This window comes from Ambystoma mexicanum, chromosome 12, assembly GCF_040938575.1.
Source record: "Ambystoma mexicanum isolate Mex_15411 chromosome 12, UKY_AmexF1_1, whole genome shotgun sequence".
NCBI classification, from domain to species: Eukaryota; Metazoa; Chordata; class Amphibia; order Caudata; family Ambystomatidae; genus Ambystoma; species Ambystoma mexicanum.
In genome coordinates this window covers 277,676,249-277,696,117 of record NC_090936.1, presented here as the reverse complement: position 1 = coordinate 277,696,117, position 19,869 = coordinate 277,676,249, and the positions used below count along the sequence as shown (strand labels likewise).

At 41.6% G+C, this 19,869-nt stretch overlaps 1 protein-coding gene across 4 annotated transcripts in view; it reads right to left on the bottom strand.

The window, feature by feature from the left end:
• The window catches only part of LOC138513507 (solute carrier organic anion transporter family member 1A2-like), a 646,238-nt gene that overhangs the window by 64,943 nt on the left and 561,426 nt on the right, over positions 1–19,869 (bottom strand). The window lies entirely within an intron of this gene.

Below are 19,869 nucleotides of genomic sequence, written 5' to 3'. Positions count from 1 at the left end.
AAAGGACCTCAGTCATCTCTATGATTACCTAGCCATCACCCAGACATGGTTGTCAACTGACTACCTCAAACTTAACCATTCCCACACCAAATTGATCTTCATTGTCCCCCCAATAAACAACATTTTCAACAATGTCTCAATGATATGCGCATAAAAGGATCTGATCAGCAGATCACAGATTTAGCGAAATCATCTGGCTTCCCCATCAACAGCAGCCTGGTCTTCCAGTAACACATTGCCAAGAAGCCCCAAATGGTAAATGGTAATGCTCCAGGCCAGTTGTAAGCCTGAGCAAAACAAGGGCTTTAACGTTAGCCAAGGGTATTACTTGCCCCGGTAATGTCCTCGGCGGGAGGGGTCTATTGCTGTTAGTATCTTGGCACATTGTATCATGATACTAGTAGCTTTTTTTGTTATTGAGTAACAACGTGTTTTCCATTTCTCAAATGTAAAAAAACCTCCATAACAAGATGGCCGCCATGGATCAGGGGGAAGGGAACTACACATAGGGCCTCATTACAAGGTCAGCGGTAACACGCTGGTTTGACTGGCGGTTTGCCGCTGAACCCACAAATCTGGTTCCACTGCCTGGCTTCCCGGTGCCACTGGGGCATTACAAGTCACGGAGGAGTGGAAAGTTAGACGGCAGATCTTTTAAGTCCCCATTTCCATGGAGTCCCATAGGGCTCCATGGGAATGGGGCCTCTGAAGCACTGGCACCGTCGCTGCCACAATCACAGGAGCCAAACAAAAACATAAATACACAGGCACACTCCACCTTTCTTGAAAAAACAAACATATATAATAGGTTCCTTTTGTTACCTCTTCATCACCAGATCTCAGGCAGGCACTCCTCATAGTTCTCTATGCTTCAATGAATTTAAATATTCATCCATCTTTCCAAGAAGTGTAAATTGGGAGCTGTGGAAGATCAGACATAGGAGACAGACAGGAAGACATGATTCAAGGGTCTTTATTAACAGAAATGAAACCTCAACTATACTGATATCTATGATGATGGATCCCTAAAACTAAGAAAATAACAAAACTGGTGCTCATCAGGATGACTTACATAAACTCTGTCCTCGGTCAAAATGTCTATTCTAACTTGTGCTTGCCCCACCATTAAAACTAAACAATACAACATGGCCTAAATTAGTTGCGAATCTCTATTCTTTGGCTTCGGGTGGCTGGTTTCTGACTCCCACCCACATTTGTTGTTAGTTCTCAGTCTCACTCGGGCCTTGGGCCTTGATGCTTTGCAAGGAGGGACTCTTTGAACTCATGGAAAAGGTTACTCAGAACCCCTGTGAAAATTATTTTAAAAGTTCAAAGCGTTCTTCTCCACCTCATAGCAATTGTTGCTTTGGACTCCGTTGTCCTAGAAAAAAACACAATAGGCTTCTGGGTTATCAGTGGCAAAGTCACTGATGTTTTTTTCTTCATAGCTTGGCTTCAGCTATCTGGCCTTTTAGGCCGTCTGTTGCTTGTTTTGTGTTCACCCCCTTCTCGGAAGTTCTTACTGACAACCCCCAGTCTGCCCATTGGCCTTCCCGGCCCTTCTGTTTCCAGGTTTACTTTCACCGCTTTTTGGGATATGTTCAGCTTTTACCCCTGAAGGTTTTTTTTGGTTTGGGTTCTCCCTCTCTTGGGATGCTATCGACTTCAGCCCTCTTTGGGTGGCTTAACTCGGTTTCCCCTTCTCTAGCAATATTCTTGCTTTCAGTCCTTGACGGCGTTATCTGGTACATTTTGTTTTCCCCTTCTCTAGGGATATCCATGCTCTGAGCCCTTTGTAGCTTTCCTAATTTGACTTCCCATTCTCTAGGGATATTCTTGTGTTCAGCACTTTGTGCCTCTGCCCTCCATCTGTTACTTCTTTCCAACCATGTATCTGTAATTCAGTGCCGGTGTGTGTCAGGGGAGGTGGCAATTTCCAGCTCTGAAGGTCCTCAGTTCCACCTTTCTTGTGGTCGAGTCTCCTTCCGCAGTTATTGCTGTCACCCCGGAACAGGACTCTGACATTGGGGTTATTCGGCACCGGTTTTGCTTCTGCGGCAGCATCTGCTGTTCATGTCGGGGAGACAGTCCCAGCTCTCTGCTTGCTTCGTGGACTCAGCAGCATTCTGCATGTTCTACACCCACCATACTTTGCATATGGTCCTGCCTCCTGGGTCTAGCAAAGGAGGCAGCTACTCTTTGACGCTCCAGCAAAGACAGTTGGCTTTTCACTGCTGGCTCACTCATTTTCTCTTCTCCCTGTTGACAAGCCTTTTCCGTTCCTTTCTGGATGGAGAACAGGGATTCCATTGTTTCTCGTCTACACGTGTGCGTGTCAACAACCAAGCAAAATCTGTTAAAAGTGCCCTGCACATCATACCATTGGTCAATTGCCATATTTCCTATAAAGGGTGGTGCATAGAAGGCTCACCTCTTTGGTCTCAATGGGGGTAGCTCCCCCTTGGGGAGAAGGGATGAGTTCTCTAGACTTTGAAACAGAGAACAATGAAAGCCCGGTCCCTTCAGCATTTTTCGCTCCCCATTGTCCAAGTGGAGACCCCATAGCCAATTACAAGCACAACCCTGACCACAACTTCCTGTAGTGTAAGGCAGTGGCTGACTGGCAAATCAAGGTGGTTTTCTGTCTACGTGTGAGCCAAGGCAATGGAAGGGGGTGAGTGACAAGGAATTGGTGACTGTGGGCAAGGGAAAGGGAAGGGGTGAAGCCATGGCAAGGGAAGGGGAAGGAGTTAAGGGTTAAAGGAGGAGCAAAAGGGAAACCGAGGTCTGAAAGTTAATTGCAAGGAAGGGGGTGAAGGGGCATCCGGGATGGGGTCCAAGGGGACAATACCAGAGAGTGATGGGTAAGGAAAGTAGAGTACATGAGACAGAGGCACAAATCTGGGAATGTAGGTCAGTAGGTTGATTGACTGTTGCTGGGAACTGACCTGACCTGCATCCCACAGCACCAAATTGTGGTACTGGCTCAGCCCTTTTCTTTTCTCTGACAAAATAATGCATACTTGCTTTATGAACACATGTTTCAATTAAGACTTCTCTTATAATTTTTCAGGTTGATTTATCATGTGACTGTGCTTTGAAAGCAGACTGTATAGACAAACAGCCTCATTACCAGTTTGGCAATATTCCAGCGGTAGTTCCACAGGTGGAATTGCTATTACTGCTGATGGGTGGTGCACACCCCCACCTAACCATGATTCAGCGAACATAACGCCACACATCATGGCCATAACACTAATTCTGCCAGCGGAATTACTGCCAAAAAACAACTCCAATGGTAACTCCACTCAAAATTGGCAGAATTACCGTTTCTGCGGTACAGATGGCATTAATTCCAGCGGCAACCATCTTTAAAAACTCAATCCATTCAAAATCTAGCACCTCTCTGAGGGTGAAACACTGTGCAACATGTCTGCAGAAAAGGGAAAGGGCAGAGTCCCAGAAATGTGCCTAAGAAAGCCTGAATTCACAGAGGCAATGTCGACAGAACTGGCGGAGGGGGTTGTGGCTTACTCCGAGGAGCTATATGGTGGCCACAGCAAGACCACAAACCAGAGGAAGGCAGCCTTCTGGAGTTCAGTGTAGCACTGTATATAGGTACATTGAAGATATTTGAAAATGACCTGAAGGCCAGGGTATGGTCACTGCTGGTGCAACACCACTGGGAGACAGCAGATACAGGTGGAAGCACTGTTGACGCCGCAACGCTCCACCCTTGGGAGGAGAAAGTGAACACAATTATAAATATGGAAGGCCTGGAGGGCGTTGATGGAGCTGAGGTTGGTGGTAGAATATCAGCAGACCATTGTAACTAAAAGTTCCACCTACTGATCAAAATATACCCCACTCACTATGGGAACACATATACTGTAGCACATCCACAATGTGTTCTACGGCTTGCCTAAGATACACAAGGACAGTGCTAATCCACCTGTCAGACCAATAGTAGCTAGTACAGACAGTGTATTCAACCCACTTGCCATCTACGTGGACCGTCTACTACAACAATTAATTCAGAGAATACTTACTTATCTCAAGGACGCCACAGACTTCTTGAACTGCCTGAAGGACATTACAGCCCTGAGCTCTGAATGTATCTTGTTCAGTATGGATGCCTGTTGCCTGTATATATATATTCCCCACATGGAAGGTATTGATGCAGTGAGTTAGCTACTGTAAAATCACCCAGAATCACCAGTTTGTCCTCGAAGTGTTGAAGTTGATACTATAAAACAACTATTTTCGTTTTCAAGGTAAATACTACACCCAAGCATCAGGAACACCGATGGGATCAGCGATGGGGGCTGTGTATGCTAACGTTTTTATGTACAAATTTGCACATCATAATGTACTGGACAATCCAACATGGTCGTCTAAAATTCTGATATGGAAGCGCTTCATAGATGACATCTTTGGGGTTTGGTGTGGCTCCAAGGAAGAACTAGAGCTGACTTCAGTCTACCGCAACACTACACATCACAAAATCAAATTCACAATGGAAATCGGAGACCCATCGCCACATTTTTTGGATGTCAGTCTTGAAATCAGAGATGGTAGAATTGCCACAACTGTATAACACAAACCCACCAATGCCAACAATCTCCTGCACTACACCAGCTTTCATCCAAGACCTATGCTGAAAAGTTTACCCTACAGTCAGATGCTGAGACTGAAGAGGATCATTTCTGATCCAACTGGCCTTGATTTAGAATGTTTGTTGCTAGTAGACAGATTTGAGACATGGGGATACCCAGGGGATGTACTAGAAAAAGCTAGAACAAGAACAAATGACATAACCAAAGAACAATTACTGATACCAAAGAAGAAGAATAGGGACACCCCACTCCTATACATCTGGATATTGTCACAGCAAAGTTTTCAAATTAGCAGGGCTATTAGAAAACAGTGGGGAATCCTACATAATGACCCCACCTTGCTCAAATTATTCCGTATAGCACCTATGATAGCATTCAAAAGAGGACGAAACCTACGAGATAGATTGGTGAGGGCTGAAAGACTGGCGAGAGAAAAACAACTCCTGTTGAAGACAAAGAAAAAAGGTAAATTTTCCTGTTCAAACTGCACACACTTCAATATTGTGATTGAAGGAGACACTATATCTCATCGTCAAACAGGGAGGAAGATTAAGATAAGAGACTTTGCCACCTGCCTGTCCTCGGGAGTCATCTACATTATCAAATGCCCATGCAGGAAACTTTATATAGGCCAAACTATTAGACCTGTCAAAGATAGGTGGTCTGAACATAAATCAACCATAAGGTGCAAAAGCACCAAATCACTTGTGGCCAGACATTTTACAGAACATCAGCATACCATTGCCCAGATCAAATTCCAAATCATTGAAGTTGTCAAACGTCCACAGAGGGACGGAGACTACCAGATCCTACTGTCCCGAAGAGAGAAGTATTGGATCCATATTTTGGACACTCTACAACCTAAGGGACTCAATGACGAATTCTCCTTAAACTGCTTTATATAGGGTTGTTAGTGACTCGACTGGATATGTACAAATGGTGCAACCCAGTGGTCACCCATCATTCACATAACACATGAGATGTGGAAAGCTTTACCTGAACCTGAATATATAAACACAAGTTAACACCTTTGGAATAAAGTTAGCTATAAGTTGAATGAGGATCAAGAACAATTTCTCTTTGAACAGAGACATGAGTGCTAATCCAACAATATGTTTACTTTACTCATATGTAATTAGACACCAGAGCTTGCCTCTGCACTCAGAACTAACCACAGTATATAGAATAGTAGACACTGGATGTTAATAATAGCCATGTTATTACTCAATTCACCTGTTTGACAAATCTGACCCAGTGAACCTTGAAGGCCTGTCTCAGTTGGTAACCCAATACCCGGGAGACATACAAACATTCCCTTATTAGGACAATGTGTTGTAGACAGAATGCCCCATATATTGGAAGCTCCTCCTGTCCATTTACAACCGGCATGTGAGTTTATTCTTTGGATATTGTAGGCATTACTATTTAATACCCGAGAAAATGATACAAGCCGATATTACGGTGGCTTAAAATACATCCCCATAACTGGAGTTTACCACAGAGACGACCGCTCAGGGCTCACTGAGTCAACATAAGACAAAGTTTTAATTTGATTGATGGATTTCCCTGCTTCATCGCAGTTCACTACTATGGCGACTAATGTGTAAATGCAGTAACAACACATGATGAGTGGCTAGAGAACAGATAAATGTAGATGTGAGAATCCGGCAATTACATATGGATCTCCCTGTAATAGCATGACTCGTGACTTTATTGACATACCTCCCCTACTGTGCGAGTTCTATTGCACACATAACGATCATCAGTGCAGCATCACTAACTTAGTTCCAAAACCAAGCCAGATATAAGCCTGTCACTACAGTTCCGTTATTTAGATCATTTGTCTCTAATCTAACCAGATGAGTTGTAACATCTGCGCGGGATACTTTCATATTTATTTATCCACGCTGCAGTACACTCCAAGATGGACGCCCCATTCTGCACAGATGGGTAAGGTCAGTTTTTTCTTTCTATACTGAAGGTATTTTCCAGAACTGACACAAGATGGTTCTACACTCTATAGTGTTCGCCTGGTTACGGACGGGCATGTGCATCGGAACTGCTGGAATGAGCACTTACTCCGCTCTCCAGTCATAGCGCATAACCTTCGCTGGTTCTTTGCGATCAAACTTTTTATTGTTCTATTGAAACCAGATTCCCCGATCCTGACCGAATACATGCCTCTAATATAGGAGACAAGGTTTGGTCATGTAATTCTGGATTGACATCACATTGAATCGCTGGGTAGCGCACACCAAGCTGTTTTGAACAGCATTGTATGCGCGTGTGACTAAAAGGGTGAGCAACACTCTATATAGATATGTCCTATCAATTAATTAATAACCACTGGATCTTGCTTACTACAGACTGACCAAATATTCATAATTCCCCGCAGCGCTACGGATTCGCTGCATGAGTTTATACCATATGGAGTGGCCTTACACGTGTGGTTTAAGGAATACCCTGTAGATGCAGATGCATGGAAAACGCTGTTCCGAGCGTTGAGTGGTCTACAGACCAGCTTTATATCTCTTATAGTTTTCTTCAGTTGTATTACCCAGACACATATAGGGATAGACCCCTCCACACACATTGAGAACATTGTCCCATATACAATGCCTTGTATACTATGAGTCTTTTTCCCCGATATAGTTTGACTTAACAGGATGGAAGTGGTTTGAATGACTGTCATATACACAATGCTTCGTATCTGATGATTCCTCTTTTAAGATTCAATGGTTAACAGTGTGTATTTAGTTGCACCTAGCTGCAGATTGTACCGAATTTATCTACAAGTGCAATGCATTATAGATCCCCGTGTAAACGCACTGTGTTCCTTTACATTTGGTCCTCCTCATGTTATTATGCACCCTATTATTTTTAGACCATTTGTGGCCTGCTAAGGTTAGAGCCAGTTATCTACTCATTTTACTCGTATTTCTTTTTCCATACACGTATGTATATGTCTATTGATTGATGACAACTCTCTCTACATAAGAACTATCTGTTAGTTTTCCATATTCTGGATACGCTTGTTCTGTATCTAATGATTTGACAGTTTAGACATGTGTGACAACACACTGATTTTGTTTTTTTCTTTGTGTCATATTCTCCCAACAATCTAATTAGGCTTTTGAAGAAGAGGAATACCCTCAAAACACGTTGGCTGATCATATTGGACTATTTGATACATTCTGCTTGCATATTCCCCACCATTAAATTGCCTACTTTGGCATCAAATGTGCACAAGTGTAGGTGTTGAGGATGAGACGCTACACGGCTTGACTTTCCTTTCATGAACGCAACGTTTTGTCTGAGGAACTCCTAAGGACAAGATGAAGTTCAAGCTTTCCCGTGTGGCGAAACGCTAAACTACGGACTTCTATAACCAAAATCCTATGCGAGCAAATGCCCCGCCCACAACCTCTCAGAAAGCAACATAACCCCTAGTGCACATGCATCTGCGTGCGCATTAAGTGTGTACAAGTGTACGTGTTGAGGTGACACGCTACACGGCTGGACTTTCCCTTCCTGAACGCATTGTTTTGTCTGCTGAACAAGAGGAAGTTCAAGCTTGCCAGTGCAGCGAAACGTTAAACAACGGACTTCTATAACCAAAGTAATTATTTGGACTTAGTCACCTAGAGCGTTTCCTTTTTTTTTTTTCTTCTCTTTGCATATGTGGGCTGGCTCTATTAGGTGGGCTGACCAGAGTATGTGGGCTGGCTCTAATTCAACTGTCTGACTCTCGTCACTACACTCACTTCATACGTCCTCAACACGTCCTAATTGTCATTTTTTTTTCTTAGATCCTATGCGAGCGAATGCCCCGCCCACAACCTCCCAAAAACCAATATAACCCCTAGTGTACGTGCATTGGGTGTGTACAAGTGTAGGTGTTGAGGTGTTTGGGTGTGTCGATGTGTGACTAGAGAAGTTACTCTCAAACCACTACTTATATATGGTATTCTATGGCTTTTCATGCATGTGTTGGTAATGAATATTTATTGTTAGATTTTTACTGCATATTTCAGTTTAATGGCAAGTGGGCTAAGAAGTGGGAAGGGCGTAGCCATAGAAGTTATGTCTAATGTAGCCTCTAGCTCTAGTCCCATGAATAAAGCGCACAATGATGACGTATCTGATGATAAGGAAGTAACTTTCCCAGCTGTTCAAGACAACAGTATGCCTGTATTCAATGAAATGTTACTCTCATCGGGTATTCACGTTGATATGGACCAGAGTATTGCATCTAGCCCGTCTTTTGACCATATTGGGGGTCAGAATGATAATAATGAGTCTATTTTGATCAGCACTACTAATTCCGACTCCATTTTAAATGGTGATTTCGGACTCAATCACATGGAGGAATTAAACAAGCGTGTTTGACAATCAATAGGTCTGCTGACCCCGTTGGTTCCTAGGAATAGTATTAATGCTATTTCTTCACAGGTCGATGCGACATTTACATGTAAGTATACCGACAAAGAGGAAGATGTGAATGTTGACATTTCTGGGTCCGTCTCTCCATTACCACATGCAAATGAAGTATGTAAAGAGCACTTTGGGGGGAATGGGGATAATATATGGCATATTAGCAATAGAAATCATACGTCTACTCCGGACAATCAGGATCTATATACTTTCCCTGTAATAATTAGGATACTAGACCTACTCGATAAAGGCTATGACATCACTCACTTAGAGCTACGTGACATCAAACATTCCATCATAGAAATCAGAACTAAATTGTTTAAATTGGAAGGTTTTACAATTGCTAGTGAATCATGTATGAAGTCTGGCTCTGTGCACCATGAACTAAAATCTATAATCCGGTATGAGCAGGCTGCACAGTGTAATGGCGACTTTAGTGACAACCCTTGTGGTGACGATAATGTAATTAATTTAAATACGAATGGCATTCTTATCGGTCTTATGAATGAGATAAGGTTAACTAATGTAGCAGTGCAGCATCTCAGTAATGATTTTATTACTGCTAAAGAATAAATCTCAACCAATTCAAACGCCATAATAGGTGAGCCACTTGATAGCCCCACTGTGTTGACTAATATTATTGAGAGGGATGCGCAAATGGAATCATCCGTTGAATTATTGTCTGACAAACCAGTGTTCTTGTCACGCTGATATCGTAAGCAACAGCAAAGATCTAAAAAACGTTTGGAAAAGAAGAGGCATTCCGCCAATGAAAAAAATAAAAAAATGAAAATTACTACTTCAGAACTACAAAATGTCAATTCTGTTGAACCCCATTCTAGTATATGTGTGGAAGATGACGACAACATAGACCTAAAGCAATTATCCAAAGAGAGTTAATTACATCTGAACCCTAATGTGAATAAAGCAAAAAATAGCGTTGCTACCTCTGATAAACAACCTCCTGTAGATAAAGATTTAGGTATGGTAAATTGTAAAGAGTTGCCTTTGAAGGATAGTGTTGAAATAACAGATTCCAAAATCTATATTAAATATATATTAATGAATGGTGATGCAAAATCTCAAAGAACTCTTGTAACCTATTTCCCTAGTGATGGTAGAAAATGCACTACTAACTCCACCCAGTCTTATATGACTAACGTTCCAAGTGGGAGCGATAATAAGTCAATTTTTCAACCAGGTATTGTTCCAAATCAAATAGAACATAAAGTGTTATACTCAGATATGTGTGCCAAAACTATAAAGATGTAAGTTGTGTAAATATTCCCTCTAATGACTTTGATGTGGTCTGAATTGGGGTTGGAAAATTCCAGGACATAAGTTTACCTTTGCAATCTGTTATAAACAAGGACAAATCTAATGATATGGGTTCCACCATGCAGAGTGTGAGTAATATATCGACCTCACTCATTGCAAATGACAATATACATTCTATTAGTTATGTTTTGGCTGATTTGGAGAAAGCTATGAAAAATGGTAATCTGTCATTAGAAGCTGTTTACAAACTGGTAAATCTTACACCAAGTAACTTGGATGCTGAAACCCTACAATTGTCTAATAGCGCGGGTAGTAGCCGTTTGGGATTGACAATTAATGGTACTAATATGGTTTTGAATTTAGCGCAAGTGATGTCTACTACTAGTGTTCACAAACAAACTGAAAAGACTTCTGATATGTTATCTCATTCGAATAATGATAACAACCATGATGCAAAAGGTGTTAATATGATGGGATTTGAGGGGAGAGCGGAAATAGTGGGAAAATCTAGAATGAATCGTACCTACCTTCATTGAGAATACTCACCTCGAATGACTTCGATAAGATTTCCCTTGCATCACATAATAACTACCGAATGACTTGTCATTTATATTCTGAGCAAGTTTTAAAACTTATATGGTCATTCAGGCAAGAATTATCCGAATTGGGATTCACCTTGCATACATTTAGAAATGTGAATATGGCGGAGGAATTTTTGTAATATTAAGCAGTGAAACAGAGGGCCGAGACGTGCCCAGGTGCAACTATAACCAGTGAACCACAAGATGAAAAATCATGCATCTCACAATTCCTTTCTATATCAAGAAGCAATAATGAGATGTCCTGGATTGAACCCTTTTTAAAAACTGTCTTTGCTTCAAAATCAGGATAATCTAATTCATAAACTTGTTCCTTATTCATGGAATTCCTGTGGTTATCGTAACATATTATGTTGGTTGTCCTCATTTACTTCTAATTCCTTACCAGATATTTTATTTATCCAAGAAACCATGAAACAGGATGGCTTAGATCTCCCAGATTATTGCACATTCTGCTCATATGCTGGACAAGGTATTGAAGGTCGTCCGTTTGGGGGCCTTACTATTGGAATTAAGAATTCCATTGATTATGTTGCTAAAATGGTCCATTTGTCCGATCACTTACTAGCTGTATTACTAACTTTAAATTCCAGTGATACTAAACCCTTATTGCTGATATGTTTATACTGGAATCCGCTTAAATATAATATTTCTGTAGTATTGGACGATATGGACATGTGCTTGGAAAACATTTATGTAAACTACTGTGATGTAGAAGTTATTATTGGAGGAGACTTTAATTCAATGTGTCACATAGGTTTTATTGATAGCAAGTACCCTCGCAACAAGGTGGTAAAAGGTCCTTGTAGCAGAAGTAAATTGTGGAATTTCTACTGTAAAGACTGGGATATGTCATTTGTAAATTATGAGGTAAATTCACTAGAATTCACTTGGAGACGTGGTGTATCGTGCTCTTTGATTGATTATTTCTGTGTTTCCAACTCTTTGTTATCCTTTATTGAACCAGTTACTATAGATCAAATTGATTATAGTGACCATGCGCCAATCCATATGTGTCTATCTGTTATGTGTAATACTTTAAAAATGGATGAGTTCTTATCAGTGCTTGAGACAAAACGGGATGTGTGTTCTCTTAGATGGAACTCCAGTTTATGTAAACACCTCACTGAAAGCGTTTCCTATGACTTAGCCTGTAAAGGCTATAATACCCTTAAGACATTTAGTCCCCCCCCATATGGACCAAATCATATCAACTTCGTTGCCAATGTTTTAGCATATTTTATGAAAGTTCAGAAACCTCATGTTTGTACAGGCAAGCATCTTTTCAATTATGAAATTAAAAAGCTGAAACAACAAAAAAATAAAGATACTCGTATTCTATACAATGCAAAAGTGTTGTCATCACAAAGGTTGTATCTTAAAAAAATAATTTTACAATGATGCACTTTAAAGTAAAAGGTATCCACCTATCTGGGTATTCCAGAATTAACTGCATTATGATTAGATCTATCTGCAGCCATAACACAAGAGATATCTGGTCTATTATTAAAAATGGTCAAACTGGGAGTGAACCTGTAGCAGCTAGTACCATCCAAGCAGAAACCGGAGATCGTTTATTAGCTCAAAATACCAATTACCTGCGAGATTTTCATATATTGGTTATAGGTGTCCGTCTAATGCATCTGAAAATCGATTTATTTGGTCTATCGCTGATATAGAATGGGCCATAAACAAACTCTCTAATTCTCATGCTCCCGGTCCTGATCAGATTCCTTTGTGTGTATATAAAGCAGATAGACGCTTTTGGGCAGGAATTTTAAAATTTTTATTTGATTCTATACAGAACTCAAGGACTCTTCCAGAGACATGGCTGACTTCGATTCTTATTCCAATTTTTAAGAAAGGCGGCCCTCCAAAACCGGAAAATTATAGACCTATTTCTCTAACAGAAGCTGCGGCCAAAATATTTTCCATTCTTGTTATTGCCGACCTCGAGGTATTCCTTGGTAAAAAACAAATCTATTCCAAATATTAAATTGGGATTCAGAAAATTCATGTCACCTACTCTTAACGCTACAATAATGGCTCACATACTATCCAGCACAAAGGCCAATTAACTCAGTACTATATATTTAGCATCTATAGACATGACCTCTGCTTTTGACACAGTGGTTCGAAATCTATTATGGACTAAAATGGTTCATTTGGGAATTCCAGACCATCTAATATAATGGATTGAGAAATTCCACTCTAACACATCCTATAGAATCAGAATTACAAAAGGGGGAGCAGTTACTGAACCTATCAATTCTTATTTGGGCCTCAAACAAGGATGACATTTTGCAGCAATATTATTTGATATTTATCTCTGTGATATGGATGAGATCTGGAAAAATACAAATATGTTTGCTGCAAGGCTGTGTTCATTAAGGCTTCAATGGATCGCATTCGCGGACGACATTATTTTGTTTGATCCCACTCCAACTGGCTTACAAATGAAATTGCAGTTGTTTTCGAAGTTTGCTTATAATGACAATCTAATGCCAAATTTAGCCAAAACGAATATTATGATATTTGATGCAGGGAAGAAGCCTAGAAAGTATGTGTGGAATATAGACGGCGAGATAATATCCCAAGTCCATGAATTGATATACTTTGGATATCATCTTAGTAATGTCTCCTCTATTAAATCTTGGATTGAGTTTATAAATGTAAAAGTTAGACCTTTGACTAGTCAGATGAAAATCATTTATTCCAAATATTGCACATTTTCTGTGTTACCCTTATTAGATTTTATGACTTTAAAGGTTGAACCTGTGATTTTATATTAACGTGATATTTGCATAATTAACTTGAATACTCAGCTTGATGTGACACAAGGGTGCCTGTTAAAATCTGCACTTAAATTAGCTCTCTCCATTCCGAACTGTAGCACATCCACAATGTGCCTCATCGATCCTGTGGCCGCAGCAATCACTGATGGAACAGGCAATGATCATGTACATTTCAGGCATGCAGTTGACAGTTGCCAGCATATGGCCCAAGTCGCCATTTGCTCAGGTCCCCCTGTACATGAAAAACAAACAGCAAACCCCAGATCATACCATAGCTAAAAGGCAAATGTGCATGTAGGGCAGGATGCGACTTTCGGTCACCACATGTGTAATAGCAACAAACAGGACCAAATGAATGACAAGCAGTATATGATGAGTCAAAATGCAGCTAATACATTACACAGTTACACATAAGTGGATTGACAGTATCTCATATCTCTCCTTCTAGGCACTTAAGGCAGGCAAGCAGGAGAAGAGGGCCCCTTCTTTAAACCACACCTCAAAGGATGCAAGGCAGGGATCTGCTCCTCGGAGGACAACATCAGAGTCAGCCAAAGCCACTACCTTGCCGTCGGGTGACATGGTACCCTCCACCGAATCTGTGTCCACCACAACCACCATCCCCCAGACATGAGTGACACACACAGGCACACCACAGGAACAGCCACGACTAGTACTGGCTAGCAAGAAGCTGTTGCTATCATCTCATCTGTGCCCACTACAATCATCACTTCGGTGCTGCCTGCACCTGGCATTTGCAACATCATAGGTGCTGCCGTCACTCCCCTTCCCCCTTGTCCCCAACCCCAAAACATATGCTCCCATATAAAGTAGTTGGCTCCATTGTGGCACCCTGAGGAGGAGTCCGACAGTGGGACCGATGGGGATGAGACTCCTGTGCATGTTTCAGGCCCATCAAGGAGGGAGAAGAGCAAGTCTGCAACCTCAGGTCACCCTACACATGATTTGGGTTAGGCTAAAAGGTTTAGAGGGCCAGCAGCAACAGTTGGATTGAGTTGCCAAGGAGCAACTAGCCCATTCACAGGACAGGAGGGACACCATCCAGGGTGCATCGAGGCGGATGGCTATATAAATTGAGAGGCAGAGCAGGTGCATTTGTGAAGGCAGAGCTGTTCTCACCCTGGTTGGGCAGAGGGTGCTTGAGTCAATGTCAGCCAGTAACGAGATTGTCATGAGGGCCATCACCCTCACCCTGGCCTGCTGCACATCAGGGGGATAGTTGCAGCTCTATTTCAGCCACGTCCATCACCAGCAATCCAGTATGGAGATAATAATAATAATAATAATAATAATAATAATAATAATAATAATAATAATAATAGATCTCAGAGATTATTGGCATGCTCCCCACCGTCTTCTTGTGGACCAGCAAGTGCAAGCACAAGTGATACTGGACATGAGATACTGTTTGTGGATGGTGTTGGTGGGAGATCATGAGTGCTGGGGAAGGGGCGGTTATTGGGAGGGTGTTCTGAGGAGGGTGCGTTGGGTAGGGGGAGGTTGTGATGGGGAGGAGGAGGTGGGTGGGGAGAGTGTCTTGGGGAGGGGAGATGGGTGGGTGTGTTGGGAATGTATTTTTTTTACAATTAAGTATTAAAAAGTAGTTAACTTGAACAATGCTAGGACATTCCTCATTGTGTAAATGTGATGTAAAAAACGTGGCTATTTACCAATGTGAGCAGCATGTGATTATTGATGTGTTCATGAACGTTTGGGAAATGGCTCTTGCTGTATCATATCAGACAACCATCCCTTTCCACCTCCTGCTCACTGTGTGGCAGCACTGCACCTGCAGGTGGGAACTCGTTGGCTTCTGGGGGTGGCAAGTCCAGGTACCAGGGGGCCATTTTGCCTGAGGAAGATGTTGTGCATGGCACAGGAAAGTTATATTCACCCTACCTTCTCTTGCCTGTAAATCAAGGACTCTCCTGTCCGGTATAAACATCGAAAAACAACCCTTCAGCAGACCAAAGGCCCACCCTATGCACAGCCTAGTCCTCACGTGTGCCTCACTGTAGGCGTCCTCCTCTGGTGTACATGGATTGTGAACAGGTTTCCTTAGCCATGGTAGCTGGGACTCTCCAGAGTCACCTTCAAGGGCAAAGGTCACGAATGTCAGTCACGGTGCATCGTGGATGTGCTTCCTTTTCTGCTGGCATGTAGATGGACACTCCTTGCATGCATTTGTCTAGTATTGCCATACAATATGATTTACCATTGCACTTATTGCATATAGAGTTGTTTTCTATGAGGGAATTTATTTGTATTTATTTATTTATAGTCCTTTACTATGGGGGAACATATGCATTGTTGTCTTACATTATGCACACAGCTCACGGCCGGCCCTCGTCACTTTCACAGGCTGTGATAGGCATGGCAGAATGCATGTTGCCTGTGTTGGGCCTGTGCATTGCTATCATACAGGTGCCCTGATAGGAGACTAGTTGTACTTGTGGCGTCTGTGTTCTTCCAATTATGGCTACAAATAAATGGTTCACAAAGTACATGGAAGTACTTACTGCCAGTGTTGCATTTTCTTTGTGCAGTGTTGAACTTTGCCATTCCATGTATAGGGATATATCCTACTGCATTGTGGTTCCTGTGGTTCTGTGTGTGTTTGTTTTGCCCTCCTGTTGGGGCAATATGCATTGGTGACTTACTGCTGCATTGTCAGGCATGTCCTAGTCCTTTGTGTTGTTGGCTGTTATGTGCAGGATGAGAGGTGTGGAGGCAGACAATTCCTAGTCCCAACCCTGTGGATGGTCTACTGTAGGAGGATCACCTGGAAGGAGACAGAACCCAGGGTGTTGAGGCGATTGCATTGGATGAGACATAGTATTTTTTCCTCTTCCCACGGTACCGAAAGAGGTAATATTGTATTGTCATTTTAATATCCCTAACTCTCATGTTAGATCTAGAGTTATGGACCTTAATGTTGGGAAAGGTGAGCAAACTTTACCAAAAGAAATATCCTTTTGGTTAACCCAAAATAAGCACCTTCCTCAAACACAAGGGTGCAATATACAGTAATATGGAAATATTGTCTTCAATAAAATATCTTCCTCTGTAAATGCTAAATTTCATAGCCCCTCTCTTTATAACTTTAAGGGAATTAAATCTACCCTTAAACGTCATTTAGATATGGCAAATGCTAACTTTGATAAAAGAGAAATACACGTCCCAGAATTCCAAAGGGATTAAGACGAGGAAGAAGACTGAAGAGGCATGCAGGTTCAGTAGTCAGGCAATTAAGCCTAACAGCCAGTGCAGTAGTCAGGCAATTAAGCCTAGCAGCAATTTCAGTAGTCAGGCAATTGAGCCCAACAGCCCACACCTGAAGGGACCAGGGAGGCATAAAAGGCCCCCTCCAGTAGAGAAAGAAGGAAGGAGTGGAAGGAGCTGGATCATTAGCTGGAGGCAGGATGCAGCAGTGGAAGCAGAAGGAAGGCACCAGGCTGGCAAACTAAACAACATTGGGAGAGCAAGAGGGACGTCGGAAGGTGGAGACAGCAGATTTCACCTCTGTGTTCTGAGAGAGTCCTGTCCTTCCAAATTATCATTATAATTGGTGTTTCATCGTGCATAATACCAACAAGGAGTTTCTAAGCTTAGGATGGGGATTCAAACCTTTGTTGCGCTGCGTTGTCTTGTTCCAAAACAAATACGTTGTCCCTGAGCTATCCTTCCTTCCGTAGCCGCTTGTGTAAGATTTCTAAGTGAGAAGAAGTGGATCAATGTATTAAAAGTCTTTGGAACAATGGAATTGTAACACACGCGTATAGAGTGAAGAGCATCTTACTCGCGTAGGAAGCTAACGCTTTTAAAACCCATTGCTCCACTAAGAATAGACTATTACTGTTCAGAGAGTGGTTGCTTGTCCCTAATTAAGGAAAGGGAACGCAGCGAAGACCATTGCAGAACATTTAACTGTGATGATATCGAATTTACATTCTTTACTGTGGGAAAATTATATTAACGAAAGGTTGCGTGTGCCTTATTGTGATTCCCCAATGAGGTCTGAATCCTACCATTTGATTCTACACGAATACAATTATATTCATCTAAGCTTGAAAACTACATCAAAGAGTGGTTGCGTGTGCCTAAAATGTTTCTACCGAAAGACTGTACCTTAAACCTTGCATAACAGCACCATTCCTTTCATTTACAAGAAGTTAAAAGACTATAAATTATTTAAAAGGACAAAGCATTGTCCCAAGCCAAGAGGCACCCAATACTATTTACTAAGCTGAACCTTTTCCAGAGTTTAGAGCAATCCAGCTGCATTGTGAAGTTACTAAGAAACAAAAGGCTTAATATACAAGTGCGCACATATTACCTGAAGCTGAAACAGTGGCACCAAGGCTTCTAGGTGATTTATTGGGATGATAGCTGGGAGAAAGGTGAAGGTAAAGCTCGGAAAGCAGAACTGAATGCTTGTACCAACTATTTTGAAGCAGACTTAATCTGTAAGGCCCAAGACTACCGAAGTCAGAGAGAATAGGTTCTTCAAGGCAAACCCAGTTTACTAGTGTGGCAGTTAAGACAAGAAAGGAAAAGGGGCTGCCCCTGCAAAGAAAGTTATTCAAAGGAAGAGTGCCTTGCCTTCCTGAGGAGGTTGAAGTACTTTAACAATCCATCTTGTTGAAGTCTGTCTAAAAATCAAAGAAGGTGTGGCAGTAGTCCTAGTATTGAAACTAAAGAGGTATATGTGGTTGTCACTAGATGCTATTTTGCAGTTGTCAAAACCAAGGTGAAATGCTGTAGGACAAAGGTGACTGTTCTCATAGTGAAGTATGGACAAGTATAATAGTAGAAGTGGAAGTATCAGTACTAAGAAGTCATCCTGGCAACTGTACTCTTTTGTCTGTTGAAATCATAATTCAAGAAGTCCTCACTTTTCACCAAGAACTGTGTAACATTAAGAGTTTGGCTATTGTATTTTTCTTTGAATTGTGGCAAATCTTCATGTGGGATTGACAAACGTATCGTGGCCAGGATTACGATTGTGGCTATTGCCTTAGAACTTAGAAGTGGATAACTTTACCCAAGGAAGATTTGTTCTCAGTGTAAACGTTTGCTGATGAAATGCTGCTTTGATTTAAAAAATCATCAAGAACTGAGACATTTTCTTTCTATGGTTGAACACTTTCATGGAGAGACTATAAATCCTGGGAAAGGGAAATCTCGCAGGATATTAGAAGGTCACTTAGGAAATGTAACTAATGGTCTTGTCATGTTGAATTGCCATACATTTTCTTTATGTGTTTATTGTTTAATGTGAGGGCCGGTTATCCTGTGTTAGGGTGTGTTTCCTTAACTTTAAGTCTAGGCAGGGAATTCCTTAGCAGAGTAGGGACAGTGAGGCATTTAGATACATTTTCTTTAAAAATGAAAATGGCATATTTTGAAAGATCCACAAGCAGTTGTATGCCTCAAATTACCGACCACTCACAGAGGGCAGGTCCTTCATTTACAGTGCCTTCACAGGGCATGCATTGTTCAGTTGTGGCTCACCTTGCATTGCGTCTCCTCCTCCTCCTCTCTGTGCCCTCTGCCGATGTTCCAGCCTCTGCAGCTCAATGCAGAGCAAGAGCAGCTGTATGTCCCAGTTTGCAACAAATAGTGGCAGCATGGTGTTGAGAAATGTGTTTGGACAAGGTGTGGGCCTTATTTACACCTCCTGAGTGGATTGGGAGCACCCGTGACTTGATGCCCATCACCTTTTCGGTGGAGGTAATTACCCTCTGTTTTTGGCAGAATTATCACAGATGTTTGGCCGTATTTCAGCAATATTTCCACTTGTAATACAGTGGAAACACAATTTTTGTGTCTGGGAGAAATTCAGCAGCCAAATTAGCCAGTTGTAAAAGTGATGGTAATTCAGTTACCTTCACTCTATCCATTTACAGTCGAAATCGTAATGAGGCCCAAAGACTATAATATATAGTGACCTTTTAGTATATTTATAATCTCAGTCTGTACCATTGTGTGTACTTTCAGATGTTTTCGCGCCTCATAATAGAGACAATTAAGAGGCTTCCTCTTGTAGATACATTGTTTTTTTAAAGCCAGATTTATTGAACAGTATACTAGTTTAACCCTTGAATAACAACTTCTCAGGAAGCA